Source organism: Bombyx mori, chromosome 27 (assembly GCF_030269925.1).
Source record: "Bombyx mori chromosome 27, ASM3026992v2".
Lineage (NCBI taxonomy): Eukaryota > Metazoa > Arthropoda > Insecta > Lepidoptera > Bombycidae > Bombyx > Bombyx mori.
Genome location: NC_085133.1, coordinates 2,892,751 through 2,910,874, shown reverse-complemented (window position 1 = coordinate 2,910,874; position 18,124 = coordinate 2,892,751). Strand labels below are relative to the sequence as shown.

The window sequence follows — 18,124 nt, the reverse complement described above, 5'->3', positions numbered from 1 at the left end:
ATTCATGTCATTTGCGTAAAAACCGGTTCTGCAGCAGCTGCTAAAGCAACACTTAATACGCAAGGAAGGGTCAGCCGGAACCAGAATGACCAGTTGATAGACAATAGGGCCTAGATCTGACCCTTAGGGTTGACCGTTCCAAAAAACCGGTATCAGGTTTAAAGGGTTAATACATTGTATTATTATTTTCGACTATCCAATTCTAATGGTCAGTTGTGGATCGGTTCTTGGTTGGGTTTGTTGTTGGAGTTGGTGGAGTTGTAGAATATTCAGAGCACGATAATTTGGACAAAATTAGATTTTCTTTTTCGCAATGTAACTTAAATATACATATTTATTGTGCACATTAGAATCAAATAACAAATAATAAAGCCATTTATTATTCCGAGCAAAAACTTCAAAACAATAGAAAAATCAAGTATATTAAAGCTTAACTAAGCAAATATATTTGGTAATAATAAAAAAAAAAACTACAAACCAGTGTTAAAAAATATAGACCATCTTATCTCAAGAGGTCTCTCGTTAAAGAAATAAAATATTATATTATATTAGACGAGAAAATTGTGAAATACAAAAATAGTTAATTTTGAGTTTTCTTTAACATCTACAGTGCTAAATAAATGCGGGATGTGTAAGGTTTTTTTTATATGGAAAAAACATTGTGATGTATTTTTTTAACAGGTAAGCTTGATTTTGGACTGTTTGGCGGGAACGCAATTAGCGAAGTTGTATTTTGTTCATTTAGTGTTTCTTTAGGTTCAAGTTGAAGTTCAAAGATGGGTAGGTACCATCATTCCGTGTATTTTAGAACGTAGACTGGCATTTTGGCTTAGTACCTACACACTAAGATTGTTTTAATTTAATTTGATATTGATGATTTGAAAATGCATATACAGTTTTATTTTGAATTCTAATTAAGAAAAGTTGCTTTTCTCGGAAAAAGATTCAAAATGCAATCTTTTTTTTATTGCCTGAGCAGACAGATGAGCGTATGGCCCACCTGATGGTAAGTGGTTACCGTCGCTCCTGGACGTCAGCAAGCATGGGCAGAGCCAAGCCGCTGCCTACCGCTTTTTTTATTATTAACAATGTCAAAGCTGTATCTTGTTTTCATTTAAACACTATTTGTATATTTATCTGTCTATTCAATATGGAGTCGGTAAAAATAACAAAAACGATTTTTTTTTATTATTGATTAAAAATTTAATCTTCGGTTTTCGCGAGTCGTATATACACATATATATGATTAAAAACTACATTAACTTCGTCCGTGACCACGAAAGTTGTTAAGTATTCGATATGAAGGAAATAATGAAGCGAAAGTGAAAATGTAATGTAGCTGGAAAATTTAAATGATTTATTAAAAAGTGTTACTATCATCAACGCTTAGTGATATAAGTTACTTAATATAATTATGTTATCAGTGAGCGTAATTAAAAAAAAAAATAATGTAATTAATTATTATTATACGTTTGTAAGCCATATGGAGAAAATACGATACGAAAACCAATTAAATAAATCTATATATTAATACGTGAAGCAAAAATTTTGTATCCCTTTTTACGTAAATTGCGCGGACGGAGGAGCATGAAATTTTCCACACTTATAGAGAATATAGGGAAGAAGTGCACAATGCTAATATTTTTTTTAAATAATGCATAAAAGATACATTAAATCAATAAAGAAAACGTTACACACGCTACATACCATGTATTTGACGCACACACGCATGAATACTATTTATTGTCAAACTTTTGTTCTTGACGTTTGTGGTCAAATTGAGAATAGATTAAATATTGTTTGTCTTTATTAATATTTTTTATAGTGTAGCCTTGGCGAAATTTGTGATTATAGAAGTATAAAATACAATCATAATAGTATACAAACTTATAATTCCAATTAATTATAGTCGAAATTCGACTACTGCGGGACCTCTAGTTTAAATACTGAAAACGAGGGACTGACATATGTATGTGTTAACAAAATGGTGGCATTCAAAAATGTCGAGCGGTAAATTGAAAAAAAAAACCTCATTCCTTCGTCCCGTGTCAAAAAAAGTGTCCCACAATTATCACCTCCTCGTTTTACTCGGCAAATAGAATTAGGCGTGAATTAAATTAGCACCGGTATTAACAAGGATAATGCCGGGTTCTTTCCGCATTTTTTTTTTCTCATCTCGTTCGGGCTGTGGGTTATTTTTTCCCTGACATCCCCTGACGCGGGAAATTTACCCGCCAATTTGAGAGACAAACGCTTCTTCTCTTTTCAAACGTTTTTTCTCTTTTTTTTTTTTCTTTTTCGTTTAGGGCCGTGGTGTAAGTGACTTTTCAACTTAACGATCTTTTTCATTTTATATTTGGTTGTTAGAAAAATGTTTTTAGGGATCTTTTGATTGTCATGAGAATAATATTTTGAGTTTAGTTTAATTGTGAACTAGAGGTCCCGCAGTAATCGAAATTCGACTATAATTAATTGGAATTGTAAGTTTGTACACTATTATGATTGTATTTTATACTTCTATAATCACAAATTTCGCCAAGACTACACTATAAAAAATATTAACAAAGACAAACAATATTTAATATATTCTCAATTTGACAACAAACGCCAAGAACAAAAGTTTGACAATAAATAGTATGCATGCGTGTGTGCGTCAAATACATGGTATGTAGTGTGTGTAATGTATTCTTTATTAATTTAAAGTATCCTGTATGCTTTATTTAAAAAAAAATTTGCATTGTGCACTTCTTCTCTATATTATCTGTAAGTGTGCAAAATTTCATACTCCTCCGTCCGCGCAATTTTCGTAAAAAGGGATACAAAGTTTTTGTTTCACCTATTAATATATAGATAACTCGAAAATCTGACTTTCTTTCGCTTGTATGACGATGATGATAATACCTTTGAGATATACTGTAGTACTTTATTAAATGCCTAAACAACGAATGCTCAGTACGATACCTCGTTTCGCTAAGTGGAAACAATTATTTCACCAAAACTGGTTAAAAAAAAACGACCTATGTATGAACCCGCCATAATTAGTGACGTTTAATTTTCAAATTTCAATTTGGAACAGCGCGAATGTCGCAATCACAACATTTATCCATAGAATTAATTAAAAAAATAAAACAAAGTTTTTAGTGTTATTAGATGAATTTTAAAGTACATTAAGACTCCTTCGATCGTTCCATCGGCAATAATAAGCGTTATTTGTCTTAAACTGCTTTTTAAGGGTAACATTTACATGAACATAGTATTATATATGGAACAGACATGACAATTAAGAAGTTTTTTTGTTTGAAATATTGTGCAAACTTCGAAAGTGTTAAAAATGATTGGGCGTATTCCCACACGGGTAAATAACGCTACCCTAACTTTTTTTTTTTCTACCTAAGCTGAGAGCCTTGAGAGGCTATATCAGCGTAGCCTTAACTAGTAGGTGAGCTCGCGGGGCTCAAACCTGATGACGTTGCTAACACGAACCCTAGCAAGAGCCGTGCTTCGCAGATTCTACCACCGGATCGGAAACGCGACCCACTGAGAAGATCCGGCGAGAAACTCAGTGGGCTGTGTCTGAGGGTTAATTTACTCGTCGAGCCCTTCGTCGCAAGCGACGGGTTCGACGAGAACGATGACCGGTATCCTACCTATTTTTACCACAAAGCATTCGTGTGTTCCGGCTTAAAGTGTAGTAAAGCCGTGAGGCTTCCACTTCATGTCTCAAAATAGGTGACCATTATTATGATCCGAGTATTTTTGAGTATCTAACCGCCAAATAGCAGATGGCTGATGAGATACTAACTCTGTCAGAGTTTTTGAACGTAGTGTAATGTAGTTTCTAAATGCAATAGGTCTTATAAAAATAAATGTTTAACTAATGGCTTCCTTGAGACTGGAGATCGATTTGAAAACGATCACAGGTATCGAAATTAAATCAATATTTCTCTTTAGGTAAGAACGAGATAAACTTACAACACGTACCAAAATCATACCATGGAATGTAGTCTAGCCGCAGAATTTTATCTCGGCGAATGCGTTAAAAAGACAACCCTATCAAATATTAATTACAAAAAACATATCGAAACATATACGGCTCTATTATTTTTTAAAACACCGTACAAAACTGTAAATACTATAATTCATCTCTAATATGATAAACTCAAAAACTTCGATATTCAAAATTCTGAAGTAAGTTAAATTCATTTTAAAAAAAAATAAGAATAAAAGACTAAAAAATGCATAGAAGGACATTAATTAATTGTAACACTCAGAAGCTTTCTTTGTCTCTGTCGTCGCTGTCTCTAACGTAAGTATATCGAGTATTCGAGTTTGACAGCCTGTTAATAATACAATGACATTGTTAATGGCATGAGTGGACCGCTAAGTCGCTAGCCGGCTCTCTAGGTAAATTGATTTTTCTAGCAGTTCTAGCAAGAACTGAACAAGATAAAAAAGCTAATTTGAGAAAAAATATTTTGTCTATGGAATCTCATCTAGATTTTCAACTAATTCCAAGTCTACAAAGGGCTTAAGAAAAGGGGTCTTTAAAATGTCAAAAGAAGGCGAATTTCCCTAAGGGTGAACCACCCCCTTAATTATATCTTTTAATGTAATGACTGAGTGCATTTTTACCCCTGCTGTACATAATGTATCTAAGGGGAAGAAACGAGGGTGGTTTAGGGTGTTCCGCTATTAATTGTAGATTTCTAATTTTTTCGAGGGCTGTGGTTTTAATTTTTTTTATTTTGATTTTCGTCCATTTTGTTTCAGTGTTGGCTAACGGGAAAATAGTTTTGGCCAACGTAATAATATAACTATTTAACCTTACTAGTACAGGGCGGTGCTATGCGAAGAGTGAGGTCAATGACCTGCATCAGTTAGATGCAGCTTTATGACTAGATACGATTGGATTAAAATTTGAGAGTTTTATGCGATATCTATTCATTATAGGAATATGGCATTATTAGTAATAGCAATATTAAGTTTTTTTTTTGTTTTCTTTTTAATACCTATATTAAATAGAATTCGAATTTGGAAACAGAAGAAACAATTCGATATCCATAGTTCTTATTTTGATCGCGGAATACGTATTACGAATATTTGTAATTATTTATCAATTAAACAAATGGTGGTTCTGAGCATATTAATTGAGGTTATGTAAAATATGACAGTGATACGAATACTGAAGACAGTCGCACGTGCTCAGTCGAACCCGCGACTTCTCGCGAGATTGATACCCGGGATACGACAGAGCTATGCACACATATAATTTATTATTTTTAAGAACATAAATTGCCTCATCTATACTAATATATAAATCTACAGTGGTTTTTACGGATGTTCCGGTATAACTACTGAACCATGCATCCGATTGACTTGAAACTTGGTATCCATGTAGAAAATACATGTACTTAATGGATAGGCTAATATTTATATGAGCGTTGGACTCCCTAATAATAATGACAATAAATAATAATGTTAATTTTAAATGCCCAGCAAAGCGGGCAGTACGGCTAGTTATTCATAATATTATACATACTTTTTGTTTTGTTCTTATTTAATTTTCTTCATTTTTTTGCCTTCGGGATCTGCAAATACCTTTCATTTTTATTTTCGTCAGAGCGGCCGTATGCTAGTCTGATTACAATGGCAAATAAAAAACTGTTGGTTCTAGTATGAAAATAATAGTCTTAGTGTTGTAATCACCTAAACTATAGATGCCAATAAACTTAAGTGAAGGCTAAAGACCTTCAATCGCGCGCTTAGTCTCAATTGCATTGGAACATAGGCGTCTGTTTCATTTTAGAACTCGACATATTTAGTTGAAGGGAATCTTTTCGTTCGTAATTTAAAAAATGATTTTGAAAATAAGACAATTGCAGAAAATGTTATAAGACGCTTCGCTTTATTGCGATCCGAAGAGTGCGCCATTATTTTTTTGCCCCGACAATAATACCAAAAGGATAATTAATCGCACGGGTGGTGCCCGCCTTAATTGAATCTCTTACTCCCTTCCCCCCAGAGTCCCCTACGAAAAACAACCCTTTCTTATTTTTCCACTCTTTCCCCCTTGCAAGACGATAAATCCTTCTGAGAGACAGCCCGGAGATAACTTACCAAGTCACTTAACGTTTGCGTGAAAAAAAGTAATGCACATTACGAACCTTATCACAAAGAGGTAATAGCTATACTGTTGTTTCTTTCACTCTACGTCTTTTTAAACGATTTCAAACTCTAATGCAATGGAATAAAGTTACGGTTTGTGTACATTTCTAAAATAAACGGCACATATAAATTTGTTATTCGAAACAAGAAAAAGCCTTTGCGATTCGTCATTGGAATTCCGCGGGCGAGTTTCGGCGCGCTTCCATTTTCAAAGCGGGGTAATTTTGAAATTAGAATCGATTTGTTTTTAAAACGTTGCACGGATTGATTACATAATATTATTTTTGTGTATCTTATTAATACTAGAGGTCCCGCAGTAGTCGAAATTCGACTATAATTAATTGGAATTGTAAGTTTGTACACTATTATGATTGTATTTTATACTTCTTATTCACAAATTTCGCCAAGAGTACACTATAAATATATTATCAAAGACAAACAATATTTAATCTCAATTTGACAACAGACATCAATAACAAAAGTTTGACAATAAATAGTATGCATGCGTGTGTGCGTCAAATGCATGGTATGTAGTGTGTGTAATGTTTTCTTTATTGATTTAATGTATCTTTTATGCATTATTTTAAAAAAATATTAGCATTGTGCACTTCTTCTCTATATTCTCTATGAGTGTGGAAAATTTCATACTCCTCCGTCGGCGCAAATTTCGTAAAAAGGGATACAAAGTTTTTGCTTCACGTATTAATATATAGATTTTTCTTTTTGGTTTTTTGACAGTCTCTGTTTCGAAGTACATATATTGAATTTGATTTCGATTTTTTTTTTAATGTTTTCAATGAATATTCTTTTCAATGTCATTTATCATTAGAGGTAAACTAAATGTCACAACTCTTATTTAAATATTAAAAAAATGCATATGTTTACTGAACAATGATTTTTAATTAGCTCTAGGCTCTAGATAAGAATTGACGAATGCTTTTAAAAGCTCATCAAGATTAGTTAATCTATACTAATATTATAAAGCTGAAGAGTTTGTTTGTTTGAACGCGCCAATCTCGGAAACTGATGGTCCGAATTTAAAAATGCTTTCAGTTTTAGATAGCCCGTTTATTGAGGAAGGCTATAGGCTATATAACATCACGGTAAGACCAATACAAGTGGAACACCAATAAAGAATGTTTCAGAATAAGGGTTTAAATAGTTCCTTAACATTCTACAATTCAAAAATATTTTCACTTTCTACGTAAATGAAGTGGGGGTAAAATTTAGCGTTATGCCAAAGTAACTATTCCACGCGGACGGAGTCGCGGGCAAAATCTGGTAATATTTATATATTACTAATCGAAAAACACAATTAAAAAATATAAATAATAGATTGTACATAGGCATTTATAACTGCTCGTTTCCCGATTCTACATGACGGAACCAGCATCAAGAATGTGACAGACATTATTCGTGCATACAATGTTAACAATGTCACTTACAATAATTTTAATTAGAAAATATTAATCAAAAAAAATTTTTTTTTTATTGCTTAGATGTGTGGACGAGCTCACAGCCCACCTGGTGTTAAGTGGTTACTGGAGCCCATAGACATCTACAACGTAAATGCGCCACCCACCTTGAGATATAAGTTCTAAGGTCTCAAGTAAGTTACAACGGCTGCCCCACCCTTTAAACCGAAACGCATTACTGCTTCACGACAGAAATAGGCAGGGTGGTGGTGGTACCTACCCGCGCGGACTCACAAGAGGTCCTACCACCAGTAATTACGCAAATTATAATTTTTGCGGGTTTTGATTTTTATTACACGATGTTATTCCTTCACCGTGGAAATCAATCGTGAACATTTGTTGAGTACGTATTTCATTAGAAAAATTGGTACCCGCCTGAGATTCGATCGAGCGATGCGCACGTAGGTACTTATAGTGATTATATACCTAGTCAGGTCATAAATTCTGTCACATGTTTAATGTAAAATAATTGAAACAAGTTTATTCATTATGTAACCATTCATATACCAAAATGAACTTAACAAAACATAGATTCTTATGACACTAAAGTTTATTCAAAATGACCTCCGTGATTTTGAATACAGGCCTTCAATCTGCGCGGCCAGTCTATCACAGCACGAACGAGGTCCATCTCAATATCGGCGGCTGCCTTAATCAAGGATGTCTTGAGTGACTCCAAATTGGGATGAGGCTTTGAGCACGCCTTTTCCTCCAAGTGTTGCCATATCTTGTAATCTAACGGATTCAAATCTGGACTGGAGGAGGGCCAGTCTTCGTGCCGGACGAAGTCGATTTCACGCGCCACCAGCCAGTCTTGTGTGCTCTTCGCTCTATGAGCTGGCGCCGAATCTTGTTGGAATACCCAGTGCCTGTTATTGAAATAGGTTCCACGAGGTTCGTCAGGACTGTATTTTGATACACAACTGCATTCGTTTTTACACCTTTCTCACAAAAATGTACCTCTGTTAAGCCTCAATAAGAAACTCCCAACCATACCATGAGCGAGGATGGAAAATGACCTCGTTGGACACACGGAATACGGTTGCTCGCTTCTTCACTACTGTGTGCGTACATCTTATCATTTTGTTTGTTGTAGCTCTCTTCTAGGGTAAAAATTTTTTCATCCGAAAAAAGAATTTCCCGATATTTTTTTCCCGCGTACCGCTTCAACAAAGCGTGGCATCTCTTCAGTCTCAGGTCCATTAGACGAGCATTCAAACGATGTCCTGTTTTTCTTCGATATGCCCGAAGCCCTAAGTCTTCATTTAGCACCCTTTTCACCGTGGTTCTGCTTAACCCCATCTGAAGGGCCAACAGTTTCTGCTTACGTTTGGGATTTCTTTGAATTCGCGCCTTCACAGCTTTTATCACAGCTGGAGTACTAACAGACCGAGGGCGACCACTTCTTGACCTGTCATCTACACTAGAGTCTTCATTGTATCGTTTGATGGTACGATAAACGAATCTTTTGGTTATATTCAAATTTTTCAGTATGTTAATAATTTGAATTGGCGCGTAACCGCAACGATGCAACGCAATAACTGCAACACGGTCTTCTTTAAGCGTCCACTCCATATTTAAACATGGGTAAAATTCTAAAAGTATACATTTTTATTTTCATGAATAATTCGAAATTCGAATTCAATAAACTTTTTTGTGGCCAGCATTCTAAAAGAAAAGTTTTTACTGTGTGACAATACTTATGACCTTATACTTATGTTATATTATAGTATTAGGTACACCCCTTAAATACTCAAAAATTAGCGTATTCATATCATCTTCTTAAATAAGAATATTTTTTACTGGTGGTAGGACCTCTTGTGAGTCCGCGCGGGTAGGTACCACCACCCTGCCTATTTCTGCCGCGAAGCAGTAATGCGTTTCGGTTTGAAGGATAGGGCAGCTGTTGTAACTATACTGAGACCTTATATCTCAAGGTGGATGACGCATTTACTTTGTACATGTCCATGGGTTCCAGTAACCACTTAACACCAGATGGGCTGTAAGGTCGTTCACCCATCTAAGGAATAAAAAAAATAAGAGATCAGGTACAAATTATGTTCAACATTGTTCTAATTATTCCGGCGTAGACCTTAATTGAGGTTTTAAAGTATTTAAAAACTCTTAAGCAACGAAGTTGTGAGTTTCATTGTGTAATTCAATTTGAATAGTATTAATACTATTTGAAAAGAAAAGCCGTTATAGAATTGCAAAATGGAAAATTTAATTTGAAAATCGCGTTACAGAATTAAAAAAATATATATCGACCGAATTAAAAGAAAACATTATAATTCAACAGTACAATAATACAGACCCTGACCTAAATAACGTGTTTAAACCAAAACACATCATACATTGACCCACAACCGAACGTATGTGAGGGTAAAGACCTCCGATATATTAATATTGTTTTACGAAAATTAACCTTAAGTTTGTATTGTGTTGATGTCAATTTTCAATGAGCGTTGTTCACATGTCTATTTTAAGTGTAACGTGATTCGGAAGTTTGAAGTTTTGTTTATATTGACTACTACGATTGTATTATGTATCTTAAACTACATAATTTAAGAATCAATTCATATCAAGAAAAGTCTTGTTTATTTTTTGTTTTCAAAATCTTTATTATTACTTTGAATTATAAATTTATAATACGCGTTCTATAAATTTCAAAAACAAAACAAGTCCACTGATATTTTGAATTTAGAATAGAATTGTTCTGGAATCGAAATTCGAATAACAAACATCGAAGTTGTTTATGTATTTATGTAAGTGAGAATTATTTTGAATATAAATAAAAATGACAAAGAACACTCGGTTCGAATTTCGAAAAGCAATTTAAATGCGGAACGTTATCGAACGGCGTGAACAAAGCCCCCGCGCGCGAGATCTTGGCCCCCACCGCGATCTGTCTACTGAAAGGTACGGCGCACTTTTATTCTTGAGGGGCCAGCCCGTCCACCCCATTTAAAAGAAGCCATCTTGGGATTGGGTACCGAGGGGCGCACCCCCACGGAGGGGGGCGAGGGGACAGGGAGAACCACTTTTCTCGGCAAAGTGTTGTTTTAATTCCACCGAATATCTTTTCGTGAATACCTCAGTGGAACTTCAGATATAATTTTCTTGGGTAATATTTATACGTTTTAGGTGTATACTTGGTTGAGTTCTGGGAGACTGTGCAGAAGGTTTCGCTAATAACAGGACGGGAGGGCGGTAAGTTCGATTCGCAAATTTAATATTGTTTCAGTTTGGTTTTCTAATGAGAGTTTATAATCGATTTTATTTGTTTATTATTCGAATGATATAAAACGATTATATACGATTGAGTATTCGACCTCACGTGTGTGAGATCCTTTGAGTCCCGGATTCGCAATAAGAACGTCGGTTATTTGACAACAAAAAAACGAATCTGAAATATGATTAGATCTTTTAGTTGCGTTAAACAAAATTTCTTAATTACGATTCAGATTTCAATTAAAACTAAATCTGTTTTAGTATTTACTCATTTAAATGAGAATAACAATTTATAATTAAATCAGAAATTGCGTTGGAAATTACAGAGCTCTGTATGTACACTTAAACAGATGCTACGTAAAAATAGCATATTAAAATTTTTGATAGCATGCTTTTTTTCGTTTATGTTTTAAACGTATCTTTTTGGAAACGCTTATTTAAAAGCGAGTGCTATTTTTACACGCTTTATATTAGCTTCACTATGTATGTTTGTATGTTTGTAACTGACTCGTTTAGACGTGATTTTGACCCACTTTAAACGGCCAGATTTCATTCAAACTTTGTAGATTTATCGAGGACCGATGAGAATTCAATATTAAAAAAAAGGGAAAATAAATTGATGACAAAATAATTTAAAAAATTGAAATTCAACTAAAAAATGATAAATAAATAATAGTTTAAATGAACTTAAAAAACACGCTTAGCAATGCGCTTTGCAATAGTGTAAAAAGAAAAATATTTTATTGTAAAAAAAGCGTGGGGTGCATGGTGTTATTGGTTATAAATATTTTTCTGGCAGATATGAGTAGAAGAATTACTACTTCAATAATATCTTAAAAAGCACCCCACGCTTTTTATACAATAAAAAAAATTTTTTTTACACTATTTTCAATTTAAATTTATTATAATTTATTTTCAATTTTTTTGTTGAATTTTATTTAAAGCGTGTTTTTTAGTTTTTTTAAACTATTATTTTTATTATTATCAATAATTAAGCGGTGTTCTTACAGATATATAACTTTTCCTTCGTCGTGGTGAGATGATATTTTATCTATCGATTTTAAGTATATTAATTAAACATGTAGACAAAACTGGTAGCTTATTAAAACTAGTGATGTTCGTTCTGTTGTAACGCAAAGCCATGTTGTTTTTTTATTAGCTTGGTACGTAGGTAAGTTTGTATGTATCGGAAATTTTGAACGTCATTTTTAACGACTTTAAGATATCCCATTAACTTGGCAATTTCTACACGCATTAACCACCTATGCTAATGACAATAATTTTATAATTTCGCACTAATATCATGGCTAATATTAACATGATAAAAATAAAAATGAAATTAATAGCCAGTTCAATTTGCTACTTAAGCGTGCTTTTTAGTCACTAAACTACACATATTGTGTTTTCAAATTCATTGTCCATGGACTCCAGTAAATCGTCATCAAAATTAATAACATAATAAAAGGCATTTTTAACTGTTAATATCTGTTAAAAATTATATCAGTATGACGATCTTACGAAATGATTATTGATTGCCAGCGTTGAATTAGATTATACCTTAATTTATACTTACTTAATGGTGACTGAAATAAAATTATTTCGAACTATTATAAAGTTGTAAGTGTTCATTGAAATTTCAAAGGACAGAGTCTGTAAAGCTATTTATAAAACTATCATCACATTTTTATGTTTGAACGAACCCTACGTTGAGAAAATAAAAGTATTTTAATTGAAAAATACAAACGCGTTCCCGCCACGCCATTTTGCAAATTCCAGAATACTCAATTTCGAATCAAACGCTGTGTTCTTTTTCTAAATTCAAAAAATTTATAATAATAAAACAAAAAAAAAATCGATTTCGGAACAATTAGCTTAGAAAATCGATTCTAGAACGTGGAATTGTAAATTCGAATCGTCCCCACTTTGTGATTCCACGGCATAGTTCGGCAAAGGAATTCCACTTGGGTCCACTAGCGGTGCGGTCCAGGTAAATTTTAATTTCTATGCAAATGTAAGCTTTCGTTCGGGATTTAATCTACGAGCTTTGTCGTTGACTGTGATAGAGCTCAAACTTAATGAAATAGTAAGGCGCCCGTCTTTTATGTTGTCGTTCCGTTTAGTGTTTGAAAATATTTAAAAAATTTCGTTATTTTTTTTTTGTTGGTATTATAACTAGATGACGTAGCCGAGATTAAATGTGATAATGTGTTGTCCCTTCGTTTGCCGCTAGGGGTGCTCTTCCAATTCCATACAAATTTGAGTTAACTTTTACGCGATCGACAAGTTAAAAATTCGCACTAAGCACACTGATCGAGCTTTTACCTTGAGACTTAGACGTCACATTTGGAGACGGAAGTGGTAGGCAGCGGCTTGGCTCTGCCCCTGGCATTGCTGAAGTCCATGGGCGACGGTAACCGCTCACCATCAAGTAGGCCGTGTGCTCGTCTGCCTACAAGGGCAATAAAAAAAAGACAATAAGTTGGCAGTGTCTACGGTGATACCAATATACATTTTTATATATTAGACCTATTTTAGACTTCAAACCGAACCCCGTGTGCTCTTTGGAGCCACACATCGATTCTACACACACACACATTCACAATTGAAATGAACACGTACAGTTCATACTTTAGAACGCGGATTACCTGCACATTACGGATGTAGGAAAACTGCGAAAATATAAGAGGAAAGTCGATTATAACTCGAACGGGGAGTGGCCGAAAGAATTCCGAGCGTTCCGAATGTTACCGCTACTATTTGTTCTCGATTCTATTAGATGAATTCATTGCTATTTTTGAGAATTTGCTAACAGTTACCATGGAAGTCGTCGTGGCCTAAAGGATTAGACACCCGGTGCATCCGTATCTAGCGATGCAACGGCGTTCGAATCCCGCAAGCGGGTACCAATTTTTCCAATGAAATACGTACTTAACAAATATTCACGATTGACTTCCACGGTGAAGGATTAATCGTGTAATGTCAATGGGCTCCAGTAACCACTTAACACCAGAGGGGCTGTAAGCTAGTTCATCCATATAAGCAATAATAAAAAAAACACTATCCCTACCAAGAGCAGTGCTTCGCTGAATCTACTACCGGATTGGAATCGCGACCCACTGAGAAGATCCGGCGAGAAACTCAGTGGGACTATACTTTATTGCAATATAATAAAAAATAATCTGTCTGTTTATTGTTTCAGATTTTCTTGCAGCATCGATGCCTCTTTTATTGCCATTTCAAGCCATGCAGTCCATTCGATGGTGAGAAGTCATATGTAAAACCCAGGCGCACAGCTAAGCCGCTGCTTAGCTTCTCTTCTCTTCTGCTACTCAACGCAGATTTCCTTTGAAGAAAGAAGAAGCAACATCTAATACAATTCCTCAGACTTTTCGCTAATGTGTAAGAACGTTTAACGATGATAAACGGCTTTTTTGTTTTATTGTACAATCAATAAAAAAAGAATATTAAAGTAGTTTAGTGTGTTTCATTTGAACTTTTATTTATTTATTGCTTAAATGGGTGGACCACAGCCCAGCTGGTGTTAAGTAGTTACTGGAACCCATTGACATCTACGACATAAATGCGCCACCCACCTTGAGATATAAGTTCTAAGGTCTCAGTATATTTACAACGGCTGCCCCGTCTTTCAAAACGAAACGCATTACTGCTTCACGACAGAAATAGGCAGGGTGGTGGTACCTGCCCGCGCGGACTCACAAGAGGTCCTAACACCAGTAACTTAAATTAGTTGTAAGCATTTTTCGCATTAACCATTATCTTCAGATGAAAATTTCGAAAAAGGTTTATTTACTGAATTATGTTGGATTTCGACAAATCGAGAACTCGTAGTTAGTAATTTAGTGTCTCGATATCTAAATCTCCAGACCAATTATCCAGTTTTTGTCCTATTCATTTTCGTTCGAGCACCGTTAGTTGCAGAACGAGCCCGCACCGAAAAGCCGGCGAGATCACGTATGCCGATAACATTACCAAGTTTTCGCATTAGTACAACTTTTATTACACTTATCTTGCAAGGGGGGGTAGCCAAAAATCTACTTAGATCCGAGCGATCTTTGTAAGTTCTAGAAGAATTTCGAAATTCGAACACAATTGTTCTTTTTTTAAATGTTTTTTTTTAATTTATTATTAACGTAGAAGTAGAAACACAATCATAATTTGCATCTATGCTTGAACTAGGTGATAAAACCTGTATCTAAAGCAGCATGCTCCTCATACAAAGAATACAACAGCTTTACTTCGGATACACAAAAATAGAAAATTACTAAACAAAAATTGAGCTGAAATTCATGGATTGCATAAAAGTGACAATATGTGAGCTTAAAAATATAACAATTAAGATTGTAATTGTAATTGTAGTATGAACTAGTAAAATCTACCGTAAGACATATGATCGAACTCTTAATAGTACTACATAACGGCTGTCTACACCTACAAGCTGACAATACACCTTCGAATCAGTAAAAACAAAAATATTTATTAATAACAAACCTAAAAACAATGAATCTAGAATTATCTATGAACAAAAATTTCAAAATTCGAAATATCGAATTTCATTAGATTCAGTCGACGTGGAGACATAAAATTCTATTTTTAAAAAGTACGTATTCATGACAACTGTAATATTTTTCTTTTTTCGAGATTTCTCTTTTTATATTTCATACGTAACTATTAAAACATTAACAAAATATTATATAAGCTTAAAACACACGATTCGAACGAATGACCGAAGCTAAGCAAGTACGGAGAGGGAGTTTACGACAATGCCTATAAGAAAACGGGCGTTGTGTTATAAAATTTGCATTCGGCTGGCGGCGGGTAATGCAGGCGCAGGGAGGCTCGCTAATAAGGAGATAGCTTTTTAAATTAATAATTTCTTTCCACTTTTATTCCCGCTTTTTTACAAGACGTCCCTTGTCATTTGATCCAAATTAAATTTACTCCTGCCAATTATGACCCGAAAGAGAAGATTAGCGTGTATCTTCTGATAAATTTTGTTTTGAAATACTCAAAACATACTGGGTAAAATTTTACATATCATGTTTTAGTGTAGTTTTTAAATTTGAAGGCTTCTTCGCAAATTTAGTATTTCTAGTACAACTTATTGCTGTCTTGACACATAATTAACATTTACAGCTTTGTTGCTATTTAGGTACAAAACGCACGTATTTCTGATCGTGTGTGATTACACTAATGAATTTTGTAATAGTGATACTTTAGTATGTTTCTCAAAGTTTTTCCTTGTTACTTCATATTTAATATAATATTATATTAAAAACGTTTCTTTTCTATTGATTTCGTACAAGATATTAGGATAATTCAGTGAATATATCCGTCTCTATTTAGTGAAAGCATTAGAAGAGGACGTACAAAGTGTCAAATATTGTTAGTGAAAATTTAATTTTTGCGTGTGTATATGATTTACAGGCTTATCTTCGTTGGCTAGGAAGACAAGTTTTCGGTTCATCTGATGCGAAGCCGCCACCCGAGTCCCTGATACGACAAGATAAATTTACTCACTCCGATACACTAAGATTTTCGCCGGATCTTCTCAGTGGGTCGCGTTTCCGATCCGGTGGTAGATTCTGCGAAGCACTGCTCTTGTTAGGGCCAGTGTTAGCAACACTCTGGTTTAAGCCCCGTGAGCTCACCTTCACGTTAGGGCGAAGCTGAAATAGCCTCTCAAAGCATAGGTAGGAAAAAAAAATCAATCCGAGACTAGTTTGGAGCTCCAATCACTTTGTTCTGACGCGTGTCATATTATCCAAACTAGGCCACGGTAGTTGCATTGCGACATCATAGCACTACGAATAGTCGTATTAACGAGTTTCGTTACCTCCTTGACTTGGGCGATCGAATATATATTTTTGCAAATGTTTCATTCCACCTCCACGCTATGTCAGTATGAGCGGGGGGGTGTCCGACCTCTCTCCGAGGCGGAGGGGTGTACGTAACAGGAAAAAGGAGGGTTGGAAAATTTCCATTTTCTTACGTCTTTCGTACTCTGCAGCAGTTTTTGATTAACGGACGTCGAGGGCAAAATTTCATTATGTATTCATACCCTTCGAGGCTTATTTACCCCCCACCCCCCAACCCCCTTTATTGTTGTGGTTCATTATAAAGCTATTGTTTACGCAATTCTTAAGAATCGTGTTACTATTTTTGTAGATTTATGTTTTGGAAGATGAGCTGTTGGCGCCATAGTCATCCGTGTAGGTGACAAGGAACTTGAACCACAGAGTGAATATCAAAATATTTATAGTAAGATAGGAGTTGCAGAAATGTTTTTATAACGATCGGAGAATAAATGAAATAAGAAGTGAAATTTCAATAAAACTTAACTAATAATTATGTAATGCTTCTTTCTGTATTTCCGAGGTAGAGGCTGCTTTCTTAATATCAAAATTGACAAAAAACGCCAGTTTTTAATACGCTTTTATTAGTTTCAGACGTATGTATGTTTGTATGTAACGGAATCTTTGAATATGATTTTGACCCCCTTTAAAACGTCGGATTAACTCTAAATTTGGTATACTTATTAAGAACCGATGACAATTCAATATTAAAAAAAATATTTAAAAAATGAAGATAGAAGATAGATAGATAGAATAAGAGTTTAAAAAAACTAAAAAAATACACGACTTGTGTAGAAAATCCAACTAAAAAATAGAAAAAGCTTTTTTACAATAAAATCATTTTTTCTTACACTATTTTTAATTCAAATTTATTAAAATTTATTTTCTATTTTTTAGTTGGATTTTCTATAAAAGCGTATTTTATTGGTTTTTTTAATTTATTATTTATGTATTTAAATTTGTGTGTCGGGCTTAATCTGACAGATTTAGATGAGTCTCTTGGATTGGTGAGTTAAAATTATCTCCGTAACTTAATAGGTATTTAATTCCGATAATTATTTGTGTTTGTTATTACTGTAGTATGGTATGAGGGGATTCATAGAAGTACCAAGCCCAAGGCAGTACCGCTACGAGATGGTCCGATGACCTGTCAAAGGTCGTGGGAATCATGGCGAACCTTGGGGAAGGCCTATGTTCGGCTATGGACTGTTGATGATGATGATGTATGATCTTCTTTTTCCCTCATGTGAAGTTCACGCAGATTGTCTCCTTTTTTTATTGCTTGTATGGGTGGACGAGCTTACGGCCCACTCGGTGTTAAGTTAACATCTACAACGTAAATGCCGCCACCCACCTTGAGATATGAGTTCGAAGCTCTCA

The 18,124-nt window shown here is 34.6% G+C and overlaps 1 long non-coding RNA gene across 1 annotated transcript; it reads left to right on the top strand.

The window, feature by feature from the left end:
- Positions 1 to 210: 210 nt before the first annotated feature.
- LOC134201527 (uncharacterized) lies at positions 211 to 14,343 on the top strand. The gene is made up of 2 exons (XR_009976876.1): positions 211 to 681; positions 14,071 to 14,343. It is a non-coding gene; the product is annotated as an uncharacterized LOC134201527 (long non-coding RNA).
- Positions 14,344 to 18,124: the final 3,781 nt, after the last annotated feature.